Raw genomic sequence first — 12817 nt, forward strand, 5'->3', positions numbered from 1 at the left:
TCACAGTAGGGTAATAGAGTCCTGGGGCTGGCACAGCTCCAGACCTCCCAGTTCCCCCTAAAATGGGGTTCTGGTGAAACCTGAGAAATGCCCACATCTATCAGCTACTCCCTATGGGGACATGAAAATGCAGCCTCCAAAGGCACCTCCCACATACCTGTGGAGGCTGGAACTTAAGAGAGTGATACCTACCCCTGTGAATAGCATGTCTTCTTCTACATATACACACCTATGATGAAGTTAATGTATAAACTAGGAACAGCAGGAGCTAAACACTCCTAGTATTAACACAGGACAATGACAATACTGGACACACTGGAACAGAAGTTACATGAATGTTGTCCCACTCTTAAAAGTCAAGACAAATCATGTTTGGACTCAGGTTGATGGCTGTTAACAAAATAAGCAAAGAGAAGCTGTAGGGAAAGGGACTCAGTGTGTACAGCAGCCACCCACACCCTTTCAGGGCTCTGAAGGAAAGACCCCTCTAGGGCTGGAGAGATGGATCAGTGGTTAAAGGCACTTGCTTGCAAAAGCCTGACCACTGGTATTTGATTCCCCAGTACCCATGTAAAGCCAGATGCACTAAGTGGTGCATGCGTCTAGAATTTGTCTGCAGTGACAGGAAGCCCTGGTGTGCCCATACTCTCTCTCTCTCTCTCTCTCTCTCTCTCTATTCCTCTCATGCCTTTAGTTCCAGAACCTGAGAGGCTGTGGTAGGAGGATCTCTGTGAGTTTAAGGCCAGCTTGGGCTACAGCGAAACTCTACCTCAAAAAACAAACAAACAAACAAATAAATGATATTTAAAAATACTTTATTTATTTATTTTTGGTTTTTCAAGGTAGGGTCTCACTCTAGATTAGGCTGACCTGGAATTCATTATGTAGTCTCAGGGTGGCCTTGAACTCATGGCAATCCTCCTACCTGAGTGCTAGGATTAAAGGCATGTGCCACCACACCCAGACAGTTATTTATTTATTTATTTGAGAGGTAGAAAGAGGAACAGACAGATAAAGAGAGAGTGAGAATGGGTGTGCCAGAGCCTCTAGCCACTGCAAACAAACTCCAGATGCATGTGCCATCTTGTACATCTGGCTTATATGGGTACTGGGAAATCAAACCTGGTTCCTTAGGCTTCACAGGAAAGCACCTTAACCACTAAGCCATCCCTCCAGCCTATTAAATTTTTTTTAAAAATATTTTTTATTTTTATTTATTTATTTGACAGAGAAAGAGTGGGAAAGAGAGAATGGACGCACCAGGGCCTCCAGCCATTGCAAATGAATTCCAGACACGTGCGCCCCTTATGCATCTGGCTAACGTGGGTCCTGGGGAGTCAAACCTGGGTCCTTTGGCTTTGCAGGCAAACACCTTAACAGCTAAGCCATCCCTCCAGCCCTTAAAAAAATTTCATACTTAGTCTGCAAGCACCTCATTTCTGCTGTCAGAGTTTGAGATTGGCTGAAAGGGCCAGTGGAAATGGTCCTCCTTGCCCATGGGAGTTCCTCTGCCTTTGGGGCTCTCACCTGGGTGTCTGTCATGCAGGATCAAGATTGCTCCCAGTGATGTTCCAATGGCCTCACTGACTGCCTCCCACCCTGGATCCTGCAGGTATTAGTCCACCCATGGGTCTGAACAGCTACCTGTTCCTTGCTTCTGTCCCTAGAGACTGCCCCTGGGAGTGCAAGGTCCACCAAGACAGGCCCTGGATGTGTGTGTGTGTGTGTGTGTGTGTGTGTGTATAAGGTATTAAAAGAAGAAGGGAAGAAATGAAGGTGGTATGGGAGCTGTAGCAGACTGTCTGTGGTAGGAGCATTGACCAGGAAGTGCTTTGTCACAGATGATACCCATTGGCTCCACCATGGCTCTCAGGGGCTCTGTTCAGGCACTATCACATGTCACATGGCAGTGGTTTACTCATCTTGTTCCAGATTTTATTTGTAAGGAGTTTTGTTTGTTTGGATTTTTTTTTAAATTTAATTTATTAGTTTTCTTTTCAGCAAATACAGGCAGTTTGGTACCATTGTTTAGGCTCATCCATGATCTACCCCCTCCCATTGGACCCTCCTTGTTGATGTAAATGGGTCATGTATTGTGGAGTTTGCCCACAGTTATTGGTACGATAAATGTCTCTGCATATCCTGACCCAACATGTGGCTCTGACATTCTTTCCGCCCCCTCTTCCGCAAAATTTCCCTGAGCCATGTTGGGTTCATTTTTGGTCTGCTTCAGTGCTGCGGTGTTGGGGGCCTCTGAGGCTCTGGCTTTCTGATTTGGTAGGAGTTGATTTTTCTCTGCGTTGGTCTCCTTCCCCTTTGTGCTGGTATCCGGTTCATCAGGAAAACATCACCCTTGCTTGTTTCGCCAATTGTCCTTAGTTTCAGTCGGGTCTCTTTTGAGGTATGCTGGGGCAAGCTCTCTCCTTAGGATCTGCATCTATCTGAAAAAGAGAAGCAGATTCTCCAATGGAGAGTAAGTTAGCACCTGGAAAATTGAGATAACACTTACTTTTTTGATAGAGAGTTTGATAGGTGTAGGCCCTCTTGTACCCCATGATTGATGGTAGCTTGATATTGAAGAGTGGGCTTATGTTTGGGTATGGTTCTGACTTGTTTCCCAGCTCCAGCTATGGGTCTCCTACCACTGAGGGAATCAGTTAGCCAAATCAAGAGCAGTTGGTTCCCAACCACGGCTGTGTGCCACTATTGCACTTGTGTGGGCATCACATCATGTTATTTGTTGCTAATTAGGTTAGACAATGAGTTGCTTGGACAGATATTGGTCATTTCCCCCAGTCACCCATGTAGCACCTTCTGGCACTAGACATGCTGACTGTCTGGGGACTGACTCTCTCCTGGCTTCCAGCCATGCCATTCCATTTTACGTGTCAGCTGCGTATGGAGTCTTCAGCAATAGGGTCTTACCACTGGCCTTTGGTGGGTCATCAAGTACTCTGACAGAAGTCTGTCATTGTTTTGGGAAACCTTGTAGGTTTCTCTGATCAAAAGCCATTGTGCATGGTAGCCCCAAGCTGGAAGTGGGGGTTACAGGTCAGTGCCCACTAAGAAATTGAGGGAAAACATAACTAATATACAAGAGTTAGAGAGGAGAGAGAGAGGGTGAAGAAGGGGAGAGGAAGGGAGGGAAGATGTAGAAGATTTAGGTTAGTCTTGATCCTACCCTCTCCAGCGTCTTGTGGTTAAGATGTTTCCTGTAAGGGTCTAGTGAAGGTTCAGCCATTTGGTCTGTCTTTTAGGAAGTAGAATTTTATGGTACCATTGCCATTTGGGTCCAGATTACTGTTTTCCACCCTTCGATGCCCTCCCCACCCTCCCCAGCCATCCTATTGTCTAGTCCATGAGGTGCTTGCTGGGTATGTAAGGTATCTTGGGTTCAGGTTAGGTGTTGTAGATGAGTGAGACTATGTGTTGATTTTTTTTTCTGTGATTGGGTAAGTTCACTGAGAATGATCTGTTCCAGGTTCAACCATTTTTCCTCAAATTTCTTTGTGTTGTTTTTTCTTACTGCTGTATAGAATTCCATTGTGTAGATATACCACATCTTCATTATCCATTCTTCTAATGATGGACATCTGGGTTGATTCCAGCTTTTAGCTATTACGAATTGAGCCACTACAAACATGGTTGAGCAAATCTCTCTGGCCTGTGGTTTGAATGTTTTAGGGTAGATGCCCAGTAAGGGTATAACTGGGTCTGTTGGTATTTCTATAGTCAGCTTTTTCAGGAGTCTCCATATTGCTTTCCAAAGTGGTTGTACCATCCTACATTCCCACCAACAGTGAATGAGTGTTCCTGCTTCTCCACATCTCACCAGCATTTATTTTCATTTGACTTTTTGATGTTGGCTATCCTTATTGGGGTAAGGTGGAATCTCATAGTTGTTTTAATTTGCATTTCTCTGATGATTAGGGATGGTGAACATTTTCTTAAGTGTGTGTTTGCCATTTGTATATCTTCCTCTGTGAATTGCCTGTTCAACTCTGCATCCCATTTTGTGAGTGGGGTATTTGTCTTCTTATTGTTTAGACTTTTGAGTTCTTTGTAGATTCTAGAGATTAGGCCTCTATCAGTTGGATAACCCGCAAATATTTTCTCCCATTCTGTGGGTATTCTATTGGCTTTGCTTATTATATGCTTGTCTGTAAAGAAACTCTCTTCAGCTTCATATGATCCCATTGGTTGAGTGACTGTTTAAGAACTTGAGCCACTGGGTTTTTTTTCAGGAAGTCTTTTTACATTCCTACATCATGGAAAGTACTTCCTAAGTTTTCTTCCAGTAGTATTCAAGTTTCTGGTCTTATGTTGAGGTCTTTGATCCATTTGGATTTGAGTGTAGTGCATGGTGAGGTGTGTGGATCAAGTTTTAGTTTCCTGCATGTGGTTATCCGGTTTGTCCAGCACCATTTGTTGAAGATGCTATCTTTTTTTCCAGCCTATATTGTTCAGGCCTTTGTCGAATATCAAGTAGCTATAGTTGCTTGACCCAAAATCCGGGTCCTCAAGTCTATTCCATTAGTCTATACTCCTGTTTTTATGCCAGTACCATGCTGTTTTTATTACTATGGCTTTGTAGTATAGCTTTAGATCAGGTATGGTGATGCCACCAGAGGTATTTCTTTTGCTGAGGATATGTTTGGATATGTGAGGCCTTCTGTTTTTCCATATGAAATTTGAGATCATTTTTTCTATCTTTGTGAAGAACACTGTAGGGATTTTAATTGGAATTGCATTAAATCTATATATTGCCTTTGGAAGGATTGTCATCTTCACAATGTTAATTCTGCCTATCCAGGAGCATGGGAGGTCTTTCCATCTTCTCAAGTCCTCCTCAATTTCTTTTTTGAGAGTTTTTATATTTTTGTTGTATAGATCTTTTACTTCCTTGGTGAACGTTATTCCAAGGTATTTTATTTATTTATTTATTTTGTTGCTATTGAAAATGGGACTATGTCCTTTATTTCTTTTTCTGTATCTTTGTCATTTGCATACAGAAATGCTACCAATTTTTGTGCATTGATTTTGTATCCTGCTACTTTGCTATAGGAGTTAATCACCTTCAGGAGTTTTGGGATGGAGTCTACTTTCAAGGTAGGGTTTCACTCCAGCCCTGGCTGACCTGGAATTCACTATATAGTCTCAGGCTGACCTCGAACTCAAGGCAATCCTCCTAGCTCTGCCTCCCGAGTGCTGGCATTAAAGGCATGTGCCACCATGCCTGGCTTTTTTTGTTTGTTTGTTTGTTTGTTTTTTTCAAGGTAGGGTCTTACTTTAGCTCAGGCTGACCTGGCATTCACTATGTAGTCTCAGAGTGGCCTCAAACTCACAGCAATCCTCCTACCTCTGCCTCCTGAGTGCTGGGATTAAAGGCATGTGCCACCACACCTGGCTTTGGTTGTATTTTTTAATAAATATTTTAATTTATTTGAGAGAGTCTATGTGGGTGGGCATGCCAGAGACTTGTAACAGCAAATGTACTCCAGATGCATGCAACTGGCTTTACGTGGGTACTAGGGAATTAAACCCAGGCCAGCAGACTTTGCAAGCAAATGACTTTAACCACTCTCCAGCCCTGTTTGTTTTTCTTCTCTTTCTCTCCTTCTTTCTTTCTTTCTTTCTTTCTTTTTTTGAAGTACAGTCTCACTCAAACCCAAGCTGACCTGGAACTCACTCTATAGCACAGGCTGGCCACCCAAGGTGATTCTCCTAACTCACCTTACCAAGTGCTGGGATTAAAGGCATGCCTGGTTTGTTCTAGGTTTTACATAAAACAGAAACAAAAATGAAGAAAGAGCAAGTCCTAGTGCTGAAGCTCCAAGGCCACCTGCTGAGACCCCAAGGGGTCTTGCTAGGACTCAGAGGTAGGATTGGGGAAGAGGATCACAAAGATCAACTTTATTTTCCTACAGGCTATGCCTGGATCCTAAGAAAGGTGCCTCTTGTGGCATATCTGGTACTTACACCCTAGCTGCCCAAGATACAGAGACTCTCAGTGGAGTATGAGCAAGTATGAGTTCATTCCTAATCAGCACAGTCAGAACTTGGCACCATGTTTGCCTCAGGGGTGAGAGAACCCATCACTTGGTCCCCAAGGGCCCCCATCACTTGGTCCCCAGAACTTACTGGTGACTCTGCAGAAAGCAGCTTGTCCTTGGCCAGTGTTGTGTCTAAGAGAGGCTGCTGGAGGTCCTGTCAGGCCCTCCTGCTGGGATTCAGGGGTGCTCATGAACAAAGACCTCAGCAAGCTGGCTGCAGTGGCCTGCATCTTTAATCCCAGCACTTGGGAGGCAGAGGTAGAAGGATGGCTGTGAGTTCAAGGCCACCCTGAGCGAGAGTGAGACCCTACCTCAAAAAAAATCAAAAAAATTTTTTAAAGGCTGGAGAGATGGCTTAGTGGTTAAGGTGCTTGCCTACAAAGCCAAAGGACACAGGTTCAATTCCCCAGGACCCACATAAGACAGATGTACAAGGTGGAACATGCGTCTAGAGTTCGTTTGCAATGGCTAGATCCCCTGACATGTCTGTCTGTCTGTCTCTCTCTCTCTCTCCCACTTTCTTTCTCAAATAGATAAATAAAAAAATAAACTATTTGTTTTAAAAAAAGATTAAGCTTCCTTCTTCAGGGCATGGAGCCCTGCTGGAGGAGGTATGTCACTGGGGATGAATCTTGAGTCCAGCCCTAAGGTATTTATAGAATTGCTTTGAGCTCTGGCTGCCCATGCTTGCTGGCTGTTGGTTGTGTCTCTGCTGTGGATGCGTGGAGTGAGCTAGCTTCCTCTGCCATGATGATGCTACCCCTCAAATCAGTAAGCCTGAAATAAACCTGTTCCTCCCATAAGCTGCCTCTGGTTGGATGCTTGTCCCAGAAACAAGAAGGTAACTGCAACACTCTGCCTCCTGAGTGGGATTAAAGGCATGTGCTACCACGTCTGGCTCATATATAGGTTTTGAGTGAGGACTGAGCTAACAAGCTCTCATAACTGGGTTCAGTTCCCCAGCACCCACATAAAGCCACATGCACAAAGTATTTGGAGTTCCTCTACAGCAGCAGGGGGTCCGGGCACGCCCATACTCTCTCTCTCTCTCAAATAAATAAATATTTAAAAATAAATATAGCAAGGCATGGTAGTGCACACCTTTAAACCTAGGTACTAAGAAGGCAGAAGTAGGAGGATTGCTGTGAGTTAGAGGCCATCCTGGGACTACAGAGTGAGTTCTAGGTCAGTCTGAGCTAGAGTGAGACCCTACCTTGAAAAAAAATATTATTTCAATATGTTGACACTGATTTAAAGTCTCAATAGCCTTGTGTGGCACTTTTATTTAGTTATAACAGCAACTCCCATGCTGGAGAGATAGCTTAGTGGTTAAGGCACCTGCCTGCAAACTCAGTGGATCCAGGTTCAATTCTCCAGAACCCAGGAAAGCCAGATGCACAAGGTGGCACATTCGTCTGGAGTTCATTTGCAGTGGCTGAAGACCTTGGAACACCCATTCTCTTTCTATATCTGCTTCTCTCAGTATCAAAATAGATAAAGAAATAACCACAATAAAAGCTATTTAAAAAAAATTTTTAAAACTCCCTGGAGACTTCAAAATCCTAACCCCAACCAGGGCACATGTGATTCCCCTGGCAGCCAAGAGTTCTAAGGTGGCATAGTATTTTAGAGCAAACAGAAGCCATAAGGTGCTTTCAAGATTGTACTTGGAAACCTGAGGTCTATAGATTTAAACCCTTACTGATGAGACCCTAAATAAGCCTATGGTCTATAGATTTAGACTCTTACTGATGGGACCCAAAATATAAGCCTAAGCTACCCTATCTAGCTGATGCCTGTACAAAAAGATGCCTCTCTTTGTGCTCTGTACCCATTCCCATGGTCAGGGAACAGAGTCTCAAAAGATCTGTTTCAGTTGGGGCCACCATATCAGTGTGACCTAGCAGTATCTGCTTCCCAGGTTGTATGGATTTAGACCCTTATAGATGGGACTCTGCACAGGGTCCACGGATTTAGTCTCTTACTGGAGGGACTTTAAAGTTAGGGTCTACAGGATTCCATCCTGGCCAATGGGGTCCTTAGAGCCTAATCTGATCTCTTTTGGAGCCATGCTTATGGCATGTCCCAGCCACACTTTCACACATTTATCCTCTAAGTTTGCTTCTGGCTGATGTAGCACTGACAGACAAAACAAGATTTAAAAAAAAAAAAAACCCTCTCAAGTAAATAAGAATGCAAGCATTTCCCATTTGAATCTGTTGGGCTACCTGGATTAAGAAAGCCATACTAGATGCCTAAGGACCCAGGTTTGATTCCTTAGTACCCACATAAGGCAGATGCACAAGGTGGTACATGCATCTGCAGTTTGTTTGCAATGGCTAAAGACCTATTCTCTCTCCATGCCTCCTTCTCTCTCTCCCTCTCTCTCTCTCTTAGGTAAATAAATAAATAAATTTCAAAGCCATACTGTGATTTACCACATACAATACAGAGACCGAAAGGTGTGTACAGGTAACACATCTTATTTCCTCTAAAATCAGAAACAAACCAGAAAATATCAAACAGATGCATTCATTAACAAGTGCCTCTAACCACTGGACTGTCCATTTAGCTCATAGGTGGCTAGCTTTAGACCTTAGATGCAGACTTTAGGACAGAGAAAATGAGCCTGTTTCTCTCAACTAAGATTTTTGAATACTTATCAATATAAGCTAGGTGTGGTGGTGCATGCCTTTATTCCCAGTGGGAGGCAGAGGTATGAGGGTTGCCTTGAGTTCAAGGCCACCCTGAGAATACAGAGTGAATTCCAGGTCAGCCTGAGATAGAGTGAAACCTTATCTCAAAAATCCAAAAGCAACAACAACAATAAAACTTTCAGTAATGGAATGGCTTTCAAACTTTTATTATTAATTCTTCACAATCTTGGGTGGATAAGGCTTGAAGTCTTACCACCTATAAACTCAAAGCATGCACCAAATGCAAGATAAGGATACTTCATCATGGATGGAAAAGTCGATGTCAAAGAAAGGTGGAGGGATGGCTAATCAAAATCTAAGCGTATATAAATAAATCATATGGAAACCTACTTTTTTTCAAATTTTTTTAATATAATTTTTTAAAATTTATTTGAGAGTGACAGACAGAGAGAGAAAGACAGATAGAGGGAGAGAGAGAGAATGGGCGCGCCAGGGCTTCCAGCCTCTGCAAACAAACTCCAGACGCATGGGCCTCTTGTGCATCTGGCTAATGTGGGACCTGGGGAACTGAGCCTTGAACCGGGGTCCTTAGGCTTCACAGGCAAGCACTTAACCACTAAGCCATCTCTCCAGCCCTCAAATTTTTATTAACAACTTCCATGATTATAAAAAAGATCCTATGGAAATACCCTCCTCCCTACTTTCCCCTTTGAAACTCCATTCTACATTATATCTCCTCCCCATCTCAATCATTCTCTCTTTTATTTTGATATCATCATCTTTTCCTCCTCTTATGACGGTCTTGTGTAGGTAGTGTCAGGCACTGTGAAGTCATGAATATCCAGGCCATTTTGTGTCTGGGGGGGAGCACGTTGTAAGGAGACCTACCCTTCCTTTGGCTCTTACATTCTTTCCACCACTGCTTCCACATTAGACCCTGAGCCTTGGAAGATGTGATAGAGATATTACAGTACTGAGCACTCCAGTCACTTCTTTCTAGCACCATGATACCTTCTGAGTCATCCCAAGGACACTGCCATCTGAAAAGAGACGATTCTCTACCAAAAGTGAAAGTAGCATTAATATAAGGGTATGAACATTAAGAGAAGTGCTTACTGGGCACTTTGATAAGCATAGTATATATATTTAGACAGACAGCAGCAGATGTTATACCCATAGGGCTCATGACTACCCCTGTTTTAAGTTTTCAGTATCAGGGATTTATTCCTTCCCATGGAGTGAGCCTCCAGTCCAATTCGAGGGCAGTTGGTTTCCACCATGACAGATGTGCCACTATTGCACCCATTGGCTCTTTTGGCCTGGCTGGCCAAATATAAGGCTTGCAGTGTCCACTGTTGAGTATCTTCATTGGTTATTTCTCTTTCTCCCATTGAACTGCATGCAGAATGGCTTCTTCCAGCTTTCTGTCAGCTGGTCTACATGGAGGAGGTTATCAGCTCAGTTCTAGCATGATTTCTCAGTGGCCTGGCATCCAAAGTATGTGGAGTCTTCAGCAGTAGGGTCTTACCATCTATTCCTGGTGGGAAACAAAGGGCCTTGGCAATGGCCTGTAATGTTTTGGGGGCATCAGGGACCTCCCTGGCCAACAGCTCACTGGCAAGTATTCCATCCTTGGCACTGAAAATTTTCTAGCAACAATCTATGGATCCCGAGTGTTCCATTGTCCAAAAGAGTAGGATTCCATATGATTTATTTACATCCCCTTAGATTTTGATTAGCCCTCCCTCTACCTTTCTGTTACTCAATCTCTTCCCCTGACCTCACTTGGGCATTTTCACCCCCATTAATCTATTCTTCTACTTACATATAAACAATACCATCTTCCCTTCCTTTCTCTTCCCTTTCTATCTCTTTTCTAGCTTACTGGCCTTTGCTACTGAGTTTTCTTCCTACTCACACAGAAGTCGAATTATCTGTAGCTAGGATCCACATATGAGAACATGCGACACTTGGCTTTCTGGGCCTGGGTTACCTCACTTACTATAATCCTTTCCAGATCCATCCATTTTCCTGCAAATTTCATAACTTCATTTTCTTTACCGCTGAGTAGAACTCTGTTGTATAAATGTGTCATATCTTCATTATCCACTCATCAGTTGAGGGACATCTATAGGCTGGTTCCATTTCCCAGCTATTGTGAACTGAGCAGCAATAAACATGGTTGAGCAAGTATTTCTAAACAATGAGATGAGTCCTTAGGATATATGCCTACGAGTGCTATAGCTGGATCATATGGTATATCTATTTTTAGTTGTCTTAGGAACCTCTACACTGATTTCAACAATGGCTGGACCAGATTGGATTCCTACTAACAGTGTAGAAGGGTTCCTCTTTTCCCACATCATTTGTTTTCATGATGGTAGCCAATATGACAGGAGTGACATGGATTCTCAATGTAGTTGTAAGGTGTATTTACCTGATGATTAGGGATGTAGAACATTTTTTTAGATTTTTTATATGTCATCCGTATTTCTTCTTTTGGGACCTATCTATTTGGTTCCATAGTCCATTTTTTTAATTGGCTTGTTTAATTTCTTATTATTTAATTTTTTGAGTTCTTTGTATGTCCTAGATATTAATACTATATCAGATGTATAGCTGGCAAAGATTTTTTCACCCATTTTGTAGGTTGCTTCTTTGCCTTATTCACAGCGTCCTTTGCCATACAAAAGCTTTGTAATTTCATGAGGTCCCAGCAGTTAATCTGTGGTTTTATTTATTTATTTTTCTTTTAATTTTTTCTTTTTGAGGTAGGGTCTCACTCTAGCCCAGGATGACCTGGAATTTACTATGTAGTCTCAGGGTGGCATTGAACTCATGGCGATCCTCCTACTTCTGCCTCCCAAGCACTGGGATTAAAGGCGTGCGCCACCACGCATGGCCAAATGTGCGGTTTTATTACCCGAGCAGTTGGGGTTATATTCAGAAAGTCTTTGCCAAGACCAATATGTCGAAGAGTTTCCCCTACAAATTCCCTCTAGCAGTTTCAGAGTTTCGGGTATGATGTTAAGGTCTTTAATCCATTTGGACTTAATTCTTGTGCATGGAGAGAGAGAAGAATCAATTTTCATCCTTCTACAGATACATATCCAGTTTTCCTAGCACCATTTGCTGAAGAGGCTGTCTTTTCTCCAGTGAGTATTTTTGGCATTTTTATCGAATATGAGGTGACTATAGCTACCTGGACTTACATTTGGGTCCTCTATTCTGTTCCATTGATCTACATGTCTGCTTTTGTGCCAGTAACATGCTGTTTTTGTTATGTTTTTCTATGGCTCTGTAGTATAGGTTAAAATCAGGTATGGTGATACCACCAGCCTTAATTTTGTTGCTTAGTGTTATTTTAGGTATTCGAGGTTTTTGTGATTCCAAATGAATTTTTGGATTGTTTGTTTTATTTCCATGAAGAATGCCATTGGAATTTTGATGGGGATTGCATTAAACGCGTAGATTGCTTTTGGCAAGATTGTCATTTTCACAATATTGATTCTTCTGATCCAGGAACAGGGGATGTTTTTCCATTTCCCAGTGTCTTCTGCAATTTCTCGCTTGAGTGTTTTAAAGTTTTCATTGTAAAGATACTTTACTTCCTTGTTTAGGTTTATTCCAAGGACTTCATTGTCTTTGATGCAATTGTGAATGGGACTGATTCTCTGATTTATCCTCTTTGTGTTTGTTGTTAGCATATAGGAGGCTACTGATTTCTGTGTATTTATTTAGTATTCTTCTACATAGCTATAGGTGTTTATCAGCTCTAACGGTTTGCTGGTAGAGCCTTTGGGGTCCTTTATGTGTAGAATCATGTCATCTGCAAATAATGATAATGTGATCTTTTCCTTTCCAATTTGTATCCCTTTTATGTGTGTCTCTTGCCTTATTGCTATGGCTAAGACTTCCAAAACTATATTAATAAAAGTGGGGACTGTGTAATCCCTTGTCTTGTTCCTGATTTTAGTGGAAAAGCTTCCAGTTTTTTCTCTTTAGTAATATGTTGGCTGTAGGCTTGTCATAAATAGCCTTTATTATATTGAGATATGTTCCTTCTATTCCCAGTCTCTGTAGGACTTTTATCATAAAGGGATGTTG

This window comes from Jaculus jaculus, chromosome 1 (genome assembly GCF_020740685.1).
Source record: "Jaculus jaculus isolate mJacJac1 chromosome 1, mJacJac1.mat.Y.cur, whole genome shotgun sequence".
Classification (NCBI taxonomy): Eukaryota; Metazoa; Chordata; class Mammalia; order Rodentia; family Dipodidae; genus Jaculus; species Jaculus jaculus.